The sequence below is a fragment of the Chenopodium album genome, chromosome 5 (genome assembly GCF_948465745.1).
Source record: "Chenopodium album chromosome 5, dcCheAlbu1.1, whole genome shotgun sequence".
Taxonomy (NCBI): Eukaryota; Viridiplantae; Streptophyta; class Magnoliopsida; order Caryophyllales; family Amaranthaceae; genus Chenopodium; species Chenopodium album.
The window spans coordinates 53,266,230-53,280,851 of NC_137838.1; positions in this window are offsets into that span (position 1 = coordinate 53,266,230).

Here is a 14,622-nt window from a genome sequence, read left to right on the forward strand (position 1 = left end):
AATTTCCTTTAAACATGCAAAAAAGGCGTGATCAAGCAATAACAATAAATATAATATCAAGCAACAAAATAATCATCATGATAATAAATCATCATCATAAAATTATAATAACAATAACAATCATAATAATAATAATAATAATAATAATAATAATAATAATAATAATAATAATAATAATAATAATAATAATAATAATAATAATAATAAATAATAATAATGATAATAATAATAATAATAATAATAATAATAATAATAATAATAATAATAATTTTTAGGCGATTAGGGTTGGGTAGGTTTAGGCTTTTCCGATTTTCCACGTCTTTTTTCCGGCAAGATCACCGGCAAGGTGTCAAGTTTTGTGTCCGTCAATTTCTGGCGTTTAGCAAGCATTTTCCGGCGAAGTTACAGCGAGTTTCGTTGGTTGTTTGTGGGCTGTTTTTCAGTGGCTATTCAGACTGTTTCTGGATGCTTTTGGGTGCCATTCTAAGGTGCTTTTCGCGGTGGTTTTCAGGCGGAATTAAAGTGGTTGTAAGGTGTTTTCCTCCGGCGGTTTTTAAGGCAGTATTAGGGGTTGTTTTGGTGCAGTTGGCAGACGATTTCTGGTCAGTTTCTGATCATGTTTCTGGCAGTTTCTGGGCGTGTTTCTGGTCGTGTTTCAGGTCGTTTTTTGGCAGTTTCTGGGCGTTTTTCTGGTCGTGTTTCAGGCGGTAATTTGCTAGCGTTTCAGGCTTGTTTCTGGTGAGCGTTTTTGGGGTTATTTCCCGGTATTTATGAGGCAGGTTTTTGGGGTTATTTGCGTGCTGTTTTCAAGGTGGTTTTCAGGCTAAATTCTAGTTGTTTTTGAGGCGAAATTAAGGTTGTTTCTGCGTCTGTATTGGGTTGTGTTTCTTAGGGGTGAGCAAAAATTCCGGGTACCCGGAATTGGAACCGGAACCGGTTAGGAACCGGCGGGTCCGGAACCGAGATTGGACCCGGTGGTTCCAATTCCGGGTAATAAATTAAGGACCCGGTTATAACCAATTCCAATTCCAATTCTCAACTTTTTGGACCCGGAACCGGTTGGGTACCCGGTTATCCAATATATCCTAAACTAAATAAATTTTAAATAATAAAAATATGTTAAATGTATCTAATTCGTACAATAAAAAAAGTATTATTAATACCTAACATGAATATAAATAGCTTAATGCATATATAAATATAAGTATTAAACACTAATAATGATACTAACTAAAATAAGAATTATAATTTGTATTATATTTTAACAATTACATACATAAGTGGGTACCCGGAACCGGAACCGGTACCCGGTAATTCCAATTCCAATTCTTAAAATTTAGGACCCGGTTAAACCAATTCCAATTCCGGTTCCGAATTTTAGGACCCGGTTCCAACCAATTCCAAGTCCGGGTCCTAAAATTTTGACCGGGTACCCGGTTTGCTCACCCCTAGTGTTTCTGGTGCAGTTTCTGGCGTGTTTAAGGTCAGTTTCTAGTGCATTTTCTGGCGAATTTCAGGTCAGTTTCTGGCGGCAGCTCTTGGGTTGAGTTTTCGGCCTGTTTCTAGTGGATTTTCTAGCGTGTTTAAGGTCAGTTTTCTAGCGTGTTTCTGGCAATTATATCGTCTATTTGCTGCAGTTTCTGGTGCATTTTTGGTGTGCTTTCCTGGTCAGTTTGGGTGCTGTTTTGGGTGCGTTTTGGGTGCAAGTTTCTGGTCACTTTGGGTGCTGCTTTGCTGCAATTTTGGGACGTTTTTTTTGTGCAGTTTGCGTGGTGGTTGTTATGCCTCCTAGTGTTCTCTTTCATTGCCCGTTCGTGGGTCTTAATGGGTGTCAAGATGGTAGGGGTAATGGGCTTACTAAAACTTCTTTGATCACTCATCTCCGTGACTGCCATTGTTGTGCGAATGCGCGGGATTTGACCCGAATCTCTCTTACTTCTAATTCGGCGCTTTTCTTAGAAGCGGAGTCAACTTTTCGTCGTATGGGCATTTGGCTTTGTGGGGAGTGTTTCAAGACACATTCTCTTCGTACGAAGTGTCGGCATGGTACTGGTTCTGATAACTTCGTGGCCCCTCCTGATTCTGGTGATGGTGTTGTTCCGTTTGTTCTTTATGGTTTTCCTAAACCGCGGGGTCTTGCTGTATCTGATCCTGTTCCTAGGGTGCCTAGTGAGCCTCATTTTGCTTTTGATGTTGCTCTTCTTGATTGTTTGCTATCTAAGCGGTTTCGTTCGGTTAAATCTATTCCTCCTAAGTGTCGCTTGGGTTTCTCTTGGGTTCTCAAAGGGGCCCTCTTATTGCTACTCCTGCTGTTGTTTTGGATCAGATTAGGGGTTTTCCGCGAGGTACGTCATGCGGTAGGGACGGCCTGCGTGCTCAGCACCTTATGGATTGTTTGAGTGGTGCTGTAGTTAGTTGCTATATCAGATGAGTTGGTAGGCTCTATTACGCAGGTGGTTAATCTTTTTCTCGCTGGGAAATGTCCTGCTGAGTTGGGAGAGTATATTGCTAGTGCTCCTCTCACGCCACTTGTTAAGGCTGGAGGTGGTATTCGGCCTATTGATGTGGGTACAGTTTGGAGGCGTCTAGTTTCAAAGGTTGGGGCTGCTTTAATTGGTCCGCGTCTGGGAAGCTATCTAGGAGGTCTTCAGTTTGGTGTTGGGGTGCCGGCAGGTGGTGAGGCTATTCTTCATGCTGTTAATCGTTTGGTTGAGGCGCGTGGTTGTGATATTGGTCTCTCTATGTTGTTGGTGGGTTTTAAGAATGCTTTTAATTTGGTAGACCGTTCGGCTATGTTGCGTGAGGTTCGTCTCCGGTGTCCAGCTCTTTCGCGATGGGTTGAATTCTGTTACTCTACTCCAGCCAGACTATTTTACGGGGAGCATACCTTATGGTCATGTCAGGGAGTGCAACAGGGTGATCCTCTAGGCCCTTTGCTTTTTGCTTTGGTTCTTCATCTGTTAGTGTGCCAAATCAGGGATTCTTTTGACTTATGTTTGCAAGCTTGGTATTTAGATGACGGGACCATTATTGGTGACACCTTAGTGGTAGGAAAGGTTTTGGAGTTGATTTTGGCGGAGGGACCTCGTCTCGGACTCCATGTCAATGTTGAGAAAACCGAAGTATTCTGGCCCTCGGAGGACCCTCGTAGCCGTCTCGTCGGTGTCTTTCCTCCGGACATTGGACGCCCTATGCATGGTGTTAAATTACTGGGTGGTCCTGTCAGTGCTGATTCCTCTTTTTGTGGTGAGCTTGTTTCACAGAGAGTGTCGAAGACCGTTGTGCTTATGGATGCTGTTGCTAAGCTCGATGATCCCCAATGCGAGTTGTTGCTTCTTCGTGCGTGTACTGGGGTTTCAAAACTCTACTTTGCTATGCGCACTTGTCCGCCTCGTCTTTTTGAAACAGCACAGGTTTCTTTTGACATGGCCCTTCAGGCTTCTTTGGAGCGCATTGTAACAGCTTCGGGGCCTGGTTTTGGTGATTGGCAATGGCGACTTGCCACCTTACCTTTTTCTTATGGTGGTTTGGGTGTCTATTTGGCAGGTGATGTTCGACATTATGCTTTCCTTGCATCGCATCTGCAGTCTTCTGGTCTTCAGGCTACGCTTCTTCGTAATTCTGGTATTGTTGGTCCTGGACCGACCTTCGATGGTGCTCTTAGTCTTTTTAACAGGGTTGTGGAGACTGACCTTATAGGTAACCCTAGTGAGATCGCTGCCCCCAGACTCATGAAAAAGTTGGCAGATATATATTTCAGGAAGGTCACTGCATCTGCGGATTCCACTTTCTCCTTAACTCTGTGTCAGGTAGCCTTATGGAAGTCCCAGCAGGGGGTTCACTCTTCGGCCTAGTTGCGGACGGTCCCGATATCGGGTTTGGGTCAGACTATGAATGGTAAGACCTACCGTAGTGTTCTTTGCTACAGGTTGGGTGTTCCTTTGTTCTCCGTTTCAACACCGTGTTCAGCTTGCTCAAGGGTTTTTGAGGGGGATATTTATGGGGATCATGCAGTATCTTGTGCTGGGATTGTGGGTATTAAACATCGGCACAATGTTGTTCGTGATACCCTTATTGATATTTGTTTTCGATCTGGGATTTCTGCTCGTAAGGAGGTTAACGTTGGGCTGACTGGAGGAAACGACGGGGCTCTACGACCAGCAGATGTGTTGCTTTATTCCTGGGATAGAGGCCTTGATGTATGTGTTGACTTGACGGGGTCTTCACCTTTGACACAATCAGGGTTGTCTGACTTCGTTCCTAGTCGAGTTGTGTCTGCGGCGGCTCAGCGGAAGCAGGACAAGTATGGGGCGCGTTGCAGGGCTATTGGCTATGGTTTTCTTCCTTTCTCCTTTTCTTCGTTGGGAGAATTAGAGAAGGATGTTATTGCGTTGCTGAAGCGGGTTCAGGCATTCGCTAAGACTCAGGATATTGGTGCTCGTGCAGCTGCTCACATCTTCAGCAAGATCGGGTTTGCTATAGCTAGAGGGGTGGGGGCCCAGATTGTATCTCGGCTCCCCACCAATTTCTTGTAAATTGATTGACTTTGTAGGTTTTTTTGAAATAATAATAATAATAATAATAATAATAATAATAATAATAATAATAATAATAATAATAATAATAATAATAATAATAATAATAATAATAATAATAATAATAATAATAATAATAATAATAATAATAATTAAAATAATCATGTTAAAGCATAATAATAGCAAGATCCTATGCATGATACTAACAAGATTAATAACAAACCCTAGCATGTCACTAAGCATCCAAGATCAAATATTTAGCCCTAACATGATACTAACATGCCATTAGGAAAGAAAATAGGAAGCATCATAATAAGCATACTTGATATTAGAACTTTTTAGTTGTTATCCTAAACATGATACTAGGAAGTAATAAAACATCCTAGCATGATACTAGGAATCAAAATAACAATCTCAACATGATTTCTATATCATAATATCAATTAAACAATTAAAGTACTTACTTAAATGCCTCGTATCTCTTTCTAATAACAAAATACACACGTTAGTAACTTCAACGAAAATAAAAAAAATTAAAGACTTAAATTAAATAATTGAAATAGAGAATTAAGAAAGTTTAGACTAGATTTGGGACCAAACCCTCAGAAATCAAACCTTTCATGTCTAGGGTGAAGGCAACTTCGAATTATGCTAGATGTGTCTAGATCTTGTGAATGCGGAATTTTGTTTGAGAGAAGGCTAGTTTAGAAAAGAGAGATAGAGAGAGAGTATATCAAGAATTTCTTAATGAAAGTTGGTGATTGAAAACGGAGGTTATAGGAGGCTATTTATAATGAAAATCAGCCGGATTATGATAAAAAAGAATCAGAGTTTCGAAAATAATAAAACACGACGTTGTCGCCAAACACGCCCCTGTCGCCAAACGACAGGGCCTGTCGCCAGGTGTAGACACCTAAAAATGTCTCCCCAAAACCAAACCCGATGATGAACAACCTTTCACCGCCACTATTGGTCGGGTTGAGTATTTAATATTGGAGTTCTTAAATCCATATTTCCATTTCATAAACCAAGCCAACTTCTAGCCCATTTCCCCAAACCATAACTTATTTTCCACTTTTCGTGCCTTTAAACCCAAAATAATTTATTTCGTGTCCTTTAAAATCATTCATTTTGTGTCCTTTTTATAAAAACGTTTAACCCAGTTAATATTGGTCCAAAATCTAGGTCCAATGATTGAATAGTTGGATGAGATTTAAAAGAGATTTACAACGATATATTATAAGCCCAAATCCGAGTTATAATGAATAAGTTATGGCCAAAATATTAAACTGAGCCCAAACCGAACCTAAGCTCATCTTACCTACGACCCAATGATCATGTGGAGGGTCCAAATGATTTAATCCAATTCCTAAACCAATTAGGATTAATTAGAAACTTCTGTAAGTTTCTAAAAGATCCTAATTATCCTTTTTGAAAAGATAAGATTAAAGAATTTGAAATTGAATAAAACTCCTTTTTTTAAAAGTCCTAATTTTATTCGAATTGAAATAAATTCAAAGATAGACAGATATTATTTTCGTGCCTCATAGTTTTTATCCAAATTTTATATGGTTGGATATCCCTTGAAATTATATTTCCAATGATATACTATAATATCAATTCCGAGCTATAACGGAAAAGATATGAATAAAATGTCAAACTCTATCCAAAACTGACACCGTATCACTATTTCGGCCATATATTTTATTCTATAAAATATTTTAATCTGATTCTAATTGGGTTAGAAAGTAGAATTCAAGAGCTTTCCAATGATATTTTATTCCGATTTCTGGATCAAAAGATATGATAAAAACAAAAAACGCAAAAACTGCAGTCTATCGAGTTTTTTTCCGATTTAATTCGGACCTTATCTTAATTCTTCGACCCTTTTTTTCTCTTTAAATAGAGGTCATATCTTCCCTTTTCCAATCATCAACAAGCTTGATCATCAAATAATTCTCTTGTCCCTCTTTAGCTTAAACACTAGCCTCCTTATTGTTTCACTATTCCTTCCTTTAAGCACTCCAAGGAGTCCATATAATACCCAAAGTTCTATACTTAAACCAAGGAGTGAAAGGTATAATTGACTGAGGGTTTAGACTAAATCAACTCTACTTTTTATTTAATTTTATTGTTTCAATTTTATTTTTTTGTATTGAAGTTACTAACAGTTTATTCATGATGTAGCAATTTAAAGGAACGTGCGGAATGTGAGTAATTAATTTATTTAATTACTCTTATTTTATTTTAATATTGCTAGTATCATGATTAGGGTTATTTTGTATTTGATTTGACTAACTCTATTATTGTTAAATTGCTTCCAATATTAATGTTTATTCTATTGTTATTATGATCACTATATTGCATGTTTAAAGGGAATATTTAATTGAAAATCACGCCTAATAAGATAATTTGGACGACCGGTTTAGGTTCATTTTTAACCTTGTTGTTTAATCAAGTGATCACTAATATTTTAGAATTATATGTTGCAATAATATTAAACCAATTTAGCATAATAATAGTTTGGAGCAAATTGAATATTTTGTTTGCATGCCTTTGAGATCGCAGGAATCGCTTTTCACTATAAGAATCGAGTAGAGGCCAATACGGGCGAATGTGACTCCATGACTCACTTCGTACCATCATCCCCGATCATCCTTTCGTGGTTCCGAACCATATGGAGTTAGTAATCCCATGGATTATGAATGGGGTGTAACCTTCACGGGTCAATCGTTGTTGCATATCGTTGTCCATTTATCGTGGTTGCCTTTTATGATCCGTGAATGGTTTACAAGTTCCTTAAAAACTTGTTGGCGGCTCCCTACTTTCCTTGTCCCTAATCGTATTATGTCAATTCCTACTTCATATGAGTGCCAAACATATTCACACATGCTTTAACGTAGGCGCACTTCATACGACGCCTACACCAGGCGACAGACGTGTCGCCGCGACGCCAGGCCTGTCGCCAGGCGACAGCCTATAGTGCGGTGCTGCAGTCAGTTTTCCCACGCGTTTTCATATTTTGATAAAATTTAAGCGTACGAAGGGTAAAATTGTAATTTCCCTAATAAAACTCAATTATCAATGCTAATCACATTAGGATTTAAAAGAACCTTCTAGAAGATTCTAGAAGACCATAATCAATCCTAATTGCATTAGGAATGATAAATCATAATAGGCCCTCCTCTAGATCATTGGGCCGCATATAAAAATCAAACCGGGCCCAGTTTAGTAATTTGGCCATAACTTCCTCATTATTCATCGGAATTGGGCTTAGAATATATCGTTGGAAAGCTCTTTTTGAAACCGATCCAAATACACCATTATTGGACCCTTGCCACGGACCAAACTAAATTGGATTTTCTATTTTCATAAAACGGGTTTTCAAAAACAGAGAAAAAGAAAAGAATTAAAAACTAACCGCAAAATAGACTTTCCATACTTTCACTTGATTCGATTATGATTCGACGTGAAAGGTACTCATCATTGGTTTTGGTTTTGGGGAGACACATTTGGGAGTCTACACCAATAACAAAAACATATCGGATATTAATAGTCAACAGAAACAACAAATTATTGTTATAAGTATTATATATGCCAACACTAATAATATAGAATTCATATTTAGATTCACATAAGCCAACAATAGACTTATATAAGACAATTATAGAATCATATATAACTGCCAACATAGATAACACAAAAGCTAAAATTAGATTCACATAAGTCAACAATAAATTCATATAAACCAAGGAAAAAATGATATTAGCCAACTTAAAAGTCATGTGAGCCATCAGTAGATACATATAAGCCAACAACAAAATCATAACAGACAATAATAATTTCATATAAGCAAACATAGATAACAAAGTAGACAACAATAGATTCATATAACACATGAAACACATTCGCCAACACAAAATACACAACAGCCAACACAAAATATATATCAGCCTACAATTTAAACATATCACCTAATATTGTTATAAGCCAACTGGTCATTTATATAACATTATAACTTAACAAATTATTGATATAAGCTAAGAACGAAAACATATACTTGTATTATATAAAACCCAAATATTATGTTATATAAACCAACTATTCAATATCAGTCATCAATATTATTATACTAGCTAGGAATGCACGGATGTTGACTAACTATTACAAAAATATAATTAGATATTGTAGGGAATAATTCAAGCTTTAATCCCACTAGCTTGAACCCCACTGTGATCATACACTAAAGTGCGGTGGCGTCCAAAAGGGAAGAAGATAGAGCAAAAGAGTCGCCAACAAGTTTTTTAGGAACTTGTAAACCGTTCACAAGGTGAAGGTTACACCCCTTAACGATCCAAGAGATCGTCAACTCCATAAGGTCTTGAACCAAATAAGGGTTCGGGGATGAAGGTACAAATCCAACCTAAAAGAGATTGAACCTGCCCTAATAATAGGCCTCTACTTTATTCTGCTCGTATTCATGTGCGCTTTCTGACTAACATACAATCAATAGGTTAACCCTAAACCTGTTTAATCTATGTTGGTTGAACATTAATGCACAAATAAACTATTATTGGCGATCACTTGAATTATAATCACAATTAACCCTAACAAGATTATTAATTATCTTATTAAGCACAATTACAAGTACAAATTCCCTTTAAACATGCATAAAAGGCGTGATCAAGCAATAAATATAAATAATCAAGCAACAATAATAATAATCAATAATTATTATAATCATCATAAAATTATAATCATAATCAAAACAATAATAATCATAAATAAAATAATCATTATCAAAATAATAATAATAATAATAATAATAATAATAATAATAATAATATTCATAATCATCATAAATTATAACAATTATAATCATTATCATGTTCATGTTAATATTAAAGCATAATAAAAATAGCAAGATCCTAGGCATGATACTAACAAGATTAATAACAAACCCTAGCATGTCACTAAGCAATAAAAATCAAATCTTTAACCCTAACATGATACTAACAATCATAAATATTAGGAAGAGAATAAAAGGCATCACAACAATCATAATAAACATATTTGATATTATAACATTTTCCCTAAACATGATATTAGGAATCATAATAGCAATTTAAACATGATTTCTACATCATAATATCAATAAAAACCAATAAAGTACTTACTTTGATGCCTCGTACCTCTTTCTAATAACAAAATACACATGTTAGTAACTTCAAGGAAAATAATAAACAAAACAATTAAATTAAATAATTGAAAGAGAGATTTGGGACCAAACCCTCAGAAATTAAAACCTTTCACGTCTAGGGCGAAGGCAACTTCGAATATGGCTAGGTGTTTCTAGATCTTGTGAATGCGGAATTTTGTATTTGAAAACAAAGTTTAGAAAAGAGAAAGAAAGAGAGAGAATAATCAAGAAAATCTTGATGAGAGTTGGTGATTGAAAACGGAGTTTTTAATACGTTATTTATAGAGAAAATCAGCCAAAAAGATAAAATTAACAAAACAGAGTCTGGCGCACGCAAAACGAGGTTGGCGCCAGACATTGGCCATTAGCGCCAGGCGCCAATGGCTGGCGCCAGGCGCCAGGCCTGGTTCCAAGCGCCAATGCCTGGAGTCAGGCGCCAAGCCTGTTTTTAACGCGTTTTTGTTTTTATCATATCTTTTGATACAAAAGTCCAAATAAGGCATATAATATGTCGTTGGAAAGCTCTTAAAGTCTACTTTCCAACCCAATTAAAATCAGATTAAAATATTATGTAGATAAAAAGATATGTCCAAAATAGTGGAAGGGTGTCAGTTTTGGATAAAGTTTCATGTCTCATTTATATCTTTTTCGTTATAACTCGGATTTAATATTATAATATATCATTGGAAAGATAATTTAAAGATCTATCCAACCATATAAAATTTGGATAAATATTATGAGGCACGAAAATAATATCTGACTGTCTTTGAACATGTTTAAATCCGAATAGAATTAGGACTTTAAAAAAGGAAAGTTTTATAAAAAAAGGAAAGTTTATATTTAAATCAAATTCCTTAATCTTATCTTTTCAAAAAAGGATAATTAAGATATTTTAGAAACTTATAAAAGATTCTAATCAATCCTAATTAGTTTAGGAATAGGATTAAACCTTTGGACCCTCCTCATGATCATTGGGTCGTAGGCAAAATCCGGTTTGGGCCCAGTTTAGTATTTTGGCCATAACTTCCTCATTATCCATCGGAATTGGGCTTATAATATATCGTTGGAAAGGTATTTTCAAGCCCCATCCAACTACACCATTATTGGACCCTTATCATGGACCAAACTAAATTGGAATGGACGTTTTCATAAAATAGAGTGGGTTTTCGAAAACAGAAAGAAAGAATTTTAACAAAAACTAACCGCAACACTAGACTTTTCACACTTTCACCTCATTCGATTATGGTTCGACGTGAAAGGTATTCATCACTGGGTTTGGTTTTGGGGAGACACAAATGGGTGTCTACAGAAGCCCCCACTTTGACTGAGTTTGGAGAAACGCATGTTTCGAAAACAAAAGTCAAAGTATTGATAGGGACGGAGAATGATTCAGAACGTTCTGCGATCCTAAACCAATCTTGTAACGCCGATACCTACAAAACTAGCGTTAGTTAAACAGATAAAAGAGTTAAGAAACGCGTATATTCCACCGTCGAGCACACGTCTCTGAAAGTAACCGATTTGCTGCCGCTTTACTATTTTGATGACCTCCTGCAAGCTAGAGAATGACATCCCGCTTGAAAACCGCTACGCCCGTAACTGCTTCCAAATTAGAAGATTGATTCGCCTGAAACTATCCTCTCCGTAATGATAATATTCCACATCCTAGGGAACATCATCGAAGATTATTTCTCTTGAAACAATCCTCATTCGCATTGATAATATTCCACGTCCTAGGGAATATCATCGAAGATTACTTCTCTTGAAACAATCCCCATCCGCATTGATAATATTCCACATCCTAGGGAATACCATCGAAGATTATTTCTCTTGAAACAATCCTCAGATGTTTGTGACAACTCTCTATAATCTAGGGAACGCCACCTTGCTGTTTCGATGTTCACTCGTCTCTGAACAAAGAGCTTCTTTTTTATATGTTCACGCGTCTCTGAACAAAAGAGCTTGAAAATAGGGAATGTCCACGCGTCTCTGAACAAAAGAGCTTGAAAAGGATTGTCCACGCGTCTCTGAACAAAAGAGCTTGATTGATATGCCCACGCGTCTCTGGAGCAAAAGAGCTTGAAAAGGATTGTCCACGCGTCTCTGAACAAAAGAGCTTGATTGATATGCCCACGCGTCTCTGGAGCAAAAGAGCTTGAAAAGGATTGTCCACGCGTCTCTGAACAAAAGAGCTTCAATGAAATGCCCACGCGTCTCTGGAGCAAAAGAGCTTTTGATGGAAATGTTCACGCGTCTCTGAACAATAGAGCTTCGGTGCTTGAATGTTTCTTGTGATAATGTTCTGAAGAAAAATTTCCGAAGACCAACGTTTGTCGATCTCTAAAGCTCTCCTGAACTTTATTCCGCTAAAACCAGTATGTCGGTGTCTCCGTGATTAGGCGCTTTAAGCTAAGTGAGACGATCTTTCATCAGGTCGATCACTTATTGCAATTGTAATCAAACTAACTACTTTATCATGTCAAATTGCTTATAGGGGCTAACTGGCGTACCAAGGAACCCGAAATTGCTGTATGAGGTCAAAATCACCTTTCTGAGAGGCTTCGAGCTCTGTCGTTGCTGAAATATTTCTAGCGCCAGGCGCTGGAGTAGGGTCTTCCCTGTTCTGCTGCACCTGTATTTATTTTTTACTATAGAACTTTGCCAATTTCTTTAATTATCTTAGGGTTGACCTAAGGCTTAAAATTATCTTAGGGTTGACCTAAGGTTTAACGTTGCTTGACTCATCGACTTGACACGACTCAAGGTATAAACTTGACTCGCTGATTGACTGACTCGAGGTTGACTCGACTCAAAGTGAAATGACACATGTCTTAGACTCATGACCCGTGTGTGCATAGTGTTGATTATGCGACTCAAAAATGCAAAATAAATAAAAAATTTCCGTCATTTTTGTGGAGGGTACCGACTTTCTCCCGAAAAAGAAAGACGCAAAAAAGAAAGAAGCGAAGTTTTGAAGATGCATGTTGAATGAGCTTAGTCAAATGTCATTTGATACTATCTCTCAAGGTGCAAGGATTAATCCATCCTAGGCTATCTCAACTGTTGACTCAATGATGAAAGCATTTGGGTAACTTAGGCACGGAGGCTAAGTACTTCATGCTTCGTGATGCAATGATGAGTGATGTTGATATGACAAGGCATGCTTCAGCGTTAAGATTTCATGACAAAGGGTTCCTAAGGGAAGTATATTTGGTCATATCTCTGTGCAGTGTGTGATAGTGACACTAAAGCTAGGCCACAAGAGCTAAGTGTGTGGAAAGATATATTATTGAAAAGAGTCAAATGGTGGTGACTCTTAGGCTAGGCAAGCTAATGATATAAGGATCAAGCCCCCAAGTCTAGCTCTAAGTAAATAGGGATGAGCATTGGAGATCCTTTGATATGATCATGGTGCAAGTGTGTGAATGTGAATATGAATGCATGTTTATTACGGCCACACCAACTTAGGGCTTGTTTTGTTAATTTTATTTTTACTTATTTAAGGTGTAATAAGGTCAAAAATAGTTCAAATAAGTTCAGTACTGACTAATAAGAGTTACACAAATACAAATTACAATTTTAATAAGGACTAAGGCCCTGTTCTTTTGAGCTTCTGGGCAGAGCAAAGTAGAGCAGAGCAAAGCAGAACAGAGCAGAGCAGATTTCAGCAGAGCAGAGCCGAGCCGAGCAGAGAGGAGCATATTTCATTATTATTATTATTATTATTATTATTATTATTATTATTATTATTATTATTATTATTATTATTATTATTATTATTATTATGTTATTATTATATCTCAAAAACAAAAAATCATACAACCTACATTAAATTAGTGGGAAACCGAGATACAATCTGGGCCCCCACTCCTCTAGCTATAGCAAAGCCTACCCTAGTAAAAATATGAGCTGCAACACGTGCTCCAATGTCTTGCGTCATCGAGAACCTCTGAATTCGCTTAAGCAACGCAACAACCTCCTTCTCTAATTCACCAAACGAAGAAAAGGAGAAGGGAATGAACCCATATCCAATCGCCTGACAACGAGCCTCATACTTAACCCGCTTTCGATGAGCTGCATCAGCCACAACCCGTCCAGGAATAAAGTCAGATAGCCCTGACTGTGTCAAAGGAGAAGATCCTGTCAAATCTACACAGACATCGCGACCACGATCCCAAGAATAAAGTAACACATCAGAAGGTCTGAGGGCCTCGTCGTTCCCTTCAGACAACCCAATGTCAATCTCTTTCCTTGCTGAAATCCCAGAACGATAGCAAACATCAACTATGGTATCCCGAACAACATTATGTCTATGTTTAATACCCACGATACCAGCACACGACACCGTGTGATCGCCTAAAATATCCCTTGGAAAAACCCTCGAACAAGCAGAGCATGGTGTAGAGGCAGAGAACAACGGAACTCCCAATCGGTATGTAACACCCCGACCCCAAACAAATTAGGGAGGGGCCTATTGTCACGAAATGCGCATCGAGGGCCAACAACTGTCCCCACAGACCAACACGAGTCCTTCCATCGCATTTTGTCCTCACTCATGCGCACCCCGGGAAAACTTCCCGGGAGGTCACCCATCCCAAGACTACTCCCAACCAAGCACGCTTAACTATGGAGTATCTTAGCAAATGAGCTCCCTAAAAGGAAGATGCACCTTGTTGATATGAGTAGTATATCAAATCCTTTTGAAGCAATCATGAGGGGTATTACACGGTAGCATAACACACATCGGTAAGTCTTTTCGTTCATAGCCTGACCCAATCCTGAGATAGGAACGGCCCGAAGCCAAGCAGACGTGTGATCTCCCTGCTGAGATTTCCACAATGCTGATAAACAAGGGGATAATGAAAAGGTGGGTTCTGCAGAATCAGT